Source organism: Adiantum capillus-veneris, chromosome 12 (genome assembly GCF_014529385.1).
Source record: "Adiantum capillus-veneris isolate H3 chromosome 12, ASM1452938v2, whole genome shotgun sequence".
In the NCBI taxonomy this organism is placed as follows: Eukaryota; Viridiplantae; Streptophyta; class Polypodiopsida; order Polypodiales; family Pteridaceae; genus Adiantum; species Adiantum capillus-veneris.
Genome location: NC_140942.1, coordinates 111,533,782 through 111,538,048, shown reverse-complemented (window position 1 = coordinate 111,538,048; position 4,267 = coordinate 111,533,782).

Here is a 4,267-nt window from a genome sequence, read left to right as displayed (position 1 = left end):
TTATCCACATTATTGACCATGAATGAGAGAGAGAGAGAGAGAGAGAGAGAGAGAGAGAGAGAGAGACCACCGCATTGCTTATGTGTGTGTGTGTGTGTTCTCAAAGCAAGATAGTCCCAAGTCGATGATAGGCAAGCTTTTGTCTTTTTCTTAAGCTCTTTAAAGAAATACATACTTCCAAAATTTTCTAAAACATATCAATATTGGTCTTGAAAAAATGCCATTAAAAAAAACCAAATATATCTTCAAAAATTACATTTTTACTAAAAAAAAATCACTAAAATTCTTTCTTTTTTGTTATATCTTCAAAAAGTAAATTCGCATTAAGAAACAAAACCTCGGCTAAAGTTATCTCCATTTTGTTATGTGCAATCAAAATTTAACATTTATTTTATGTAGAATAGAAAGTCTTTTGACTTTACATTTGAAAAGGCTTGTCAGTTCTTACATTATGCAAAGGTTGGCATTTCTTACAATCTTACCATTCACTTTTGCATTTTAGATGAGATATTTTGTAAGGTGTTTTTTAAAATGAACCAAGGAGTGACACGTGGACACCTCTCCTTCTTTGAAAATTTAAGCTGCATTATAAAGAGTATAGATTACAAAACCGTAGGTCATTATTTGTATTTAATTTTCCTAAAAAGGACATCACCCCTCTCTATGGGCAGAACTATAAGTGGTTTTGAAGAAAGACTCATTTAGTCAATATTTTTAAAATCTTACAAAGAGTATTCCATTTATCTTATTCTTCTCCCCTTACCTATATAAATGTAAGTACACATATAACGCCTTGAGTTTTATTTTGATCCTCGGAAAACAAGGTAAAAATTCACTATGGCCTACATAAGGCTATGGAGAAAAGTTTCATATAAGAGGCTTCTTTGTGTGAGAGAAAAATATAAAGTGACATTAGTATTTTAAAACATTGCGTATCACAATAAAATATTATGTTTTTTTGAAAAAGATGTAAGAACTATTTAGGTTACAATATATTTCAACAGCATAAAAAATAATGTTTGTCACAATACTCAATGTCCATCTTTAAAGAGAAAGTTAAAGAAATGTCAACAGTCTCTCACAAGAGCCTAAAAGAAATAATTTTTAAAAAAGTCTTTTATCATTAGCTTGCCATGTCGCACTAATCCGCAAGCTTTATCCAATGGTTGAGAGATGCACCCAAAATCCAACCCTTTACTAAGGACTACTTATCTAGGCATTTCTTAGGTTTAAAAAAAACCTAGCACCAAGTCAATTTTATGACAAGCACTTAAGAACACTTTCTACAACTAAACATGCTTTCGCAAGAATCAACAAGTCTACTTTGATTCAACGTATTCTAAACAAAAGATATTTAATTCGTCGTACTATACTATCATAAAAGAGGAATGATTGAGCAATAGTTTCCCTTCTCTTGTATAGCTTTAAAACACTGAATAATTTGTAAGAAACCTTGAGAAAATAAAAGTCAATCCTTAACAATTTATCAAGGAGAGACAAGGGGAAATCCCCTATCCCCTCCATAGTGTTTTTGAGATGCTGCAAGATGTGATACCCCCAAACAGTCGAGAGTCTCCCCCAATAGCAAGAGAAGCGAGGGAGGCTAGGAGCTAGAGTGGATTTTTGGTTAAGGAATTTGTCCTCCTTTCCCCATGAACTCTATTCTCCAAGTGATCTCTTGGAATGTAAAAGGTTTATGGACAAGGGAGAAACAAGATCAACTTTGGCAAGTGATGAAGAGGAGAAGAGGGTGTCATGCTAGTGTTTCTAGGAGCACCAACTTGATGTAACCTCTCTAAGAAAGCAAAATGTTAGGGACATCCAATTTTTCTATGGTACTACTAAAAATGGATCCAATGGGTATCTAATAGGAGTTCATAAAGATCTCAAGCCAAAAATTATTTACTAGCATTGTTCAAGAGGACACTGGGTATGCACCCAACAATCCAACGGTAGAGGAAATGACCTCTCTCAATTGCAAATGGAGGGGGAATTCTACTTAGTGGGGGACTTTAACATGGTGTGCTTAAGGCAAGACCGGAGCGGTCCTTCAAACATCCTCTCAAGGGGTAAGCTTATGAAATAGTCAACTTTGGAGGAGAAATGGGCACGTTTTGATGCCTAGAAGATTGATCCTTGGAGAGATGTTGCAAGGTTCACCTATATCATTGTCTTCAGTCAACCCAATCGGCTTCTAGGCTTGACAGATTATACTTCTCGCACAATGCCGACTGCATCATCTCTTCATATGGAAGTCCTCATACAAGAAAGACTGTCATCCTACTTTCTAAGATCTTGCCAATGATCTGCTGGTTGATAGGGTTTTGACAAAGAGTTTATGTACTTCAGTGGGTTGCCCACTTTGGACAAGAGAGGCAAAGTCAAACCTCCTTATAGAGCCCCTTTGAGAGTTCAAATTTTCCCTAATGCTCAAACCAAACCTGACCAAGTACTATATATATCTCCTCCATAAGTTTGTATAATTTTGCAATTGCTACAACTGCTAGTGAAGCCCATAGAGGCATTTCCTGTAGCCAATGCTAGTCATAAGCTTCAAGCATGAGTAAAACTCCTTATTAGGTCTCTAGGCCTAATGAAAAATCAATGTCTCTAAGTAAAAAAATTCTAGGGAATAGACCCTTAAACCATGGGAACTCACAATGGGAAAAAGAGTCAAGAATGATGGTTTATCTCCAAGGAAAGAATCTATTATAGCCCCTCTTCTCTAGGTTGAACGACATTACCCGAGTAAATCAAAAAATCTGTTCAGAGCCAAACTATCACCCATCGAAATTCAAGCGTCAACATTGTGACCTAACAAGCACATGTTATGATAAAAATGGACATAGATATAGATGAGAGTCTAAAATCTATGATGACTTGGGTCCTGAATCCATAAAAGCTCATGTCATAGGACACCCAGGGGATACATAATATCAAGGCAAGGATAATTCTATTTACAGCTTGACCTGGGGAGACATATGTCATGTTTTACGGAGATATATAGGAAACTGTATAGAAGGTTTACAAATGACAAACAACGATAGTGCAATACGGGGAATAATTTTTGGCGAGCACTTTTTGGAAGCCGGCGAGTAATTCCAAAAATATTTGTTTTCTCTCTCAACCCTTCATAGTTGAGGATGCGCTCCTTTTCTCTCTCTCTCTCTCTCTCTCTCTCTCTCTCTCTCTCTCACACACACACACACACACACACACACACACACAAACAAAATGATTTTTAATCCAAGATAATCCAAAACCACCTTTCCCTTATGGAGGGTCTCTCTCTCTCTCTCTCTCTCTCTCTCTCTCTCTCTCACACACACACACACACACACACACACACACACACACACACACACCAACAAGTACACACCTAAATCATTAAACACCAAGATTAATGCTAACAAGTGGAGAGGCAAAATAATTTTTAATCCAAGATAATCCAAAACCACCTTTCCCTTATGGAGTATCTCTCTCTCTCTCTCTCTCTCTCTCTCTCTCTCTCTCTCTCTCTCTCTCTCTCTCTCTCTCTCTCTCTCTCTCTCTCGCTCAATTTTTCTTGATCTCCTACTTTCTTCTTCACATCCACCAATGCACAATTCGGTGCATGCCGGCAAATACACATAACTTGATAGAAATATATATATATATATATATATATATATATATATATATATATATATATATATATATATATATATATATATATATAGAGAGAGAGAGAGAGAGAGAGAGAGAGAGAGAGAGAGAGAGAGAATGATATGCCAAATTTCAGAGTGTTTTAAAGACATAAAAAACAAAGCTATTTCAAAGACAAACATCCATTATTGATAGAGAATATTACATCTATGTTGCTTCCCACAACCACTCATCCTCTTTGGCGCTTTTAGCTCTATCTCACTCTCTCGTTGCAGTTCCGTCGGCTTCTACCCACTCTCTCCCTTAACAACCAACGACGCCCATATTTTTTGAGGCTGCCTTCCCATTCTCACTCTCTCTCTATGACGAGCACACTTCAGATGCTTCACCTTTTCTATCTCTTTTGAGCACCCATGCACCGGCCCTTCTCTCCTTCTTGTCCATAGATGGGAGCACAAAGAATGCATGTAGCACTCACTTGCATGCATTCACATGATGCCGCGGTACCACTGCTCACTAGATATTGCATCAGCAAAAGCTATTGGGCCTACAACATCATCTTCTGGGCCCACCACTCAGCTTGCAGCTCCTCTACCTGGAAATTTACTTTCATGTCGCCAGT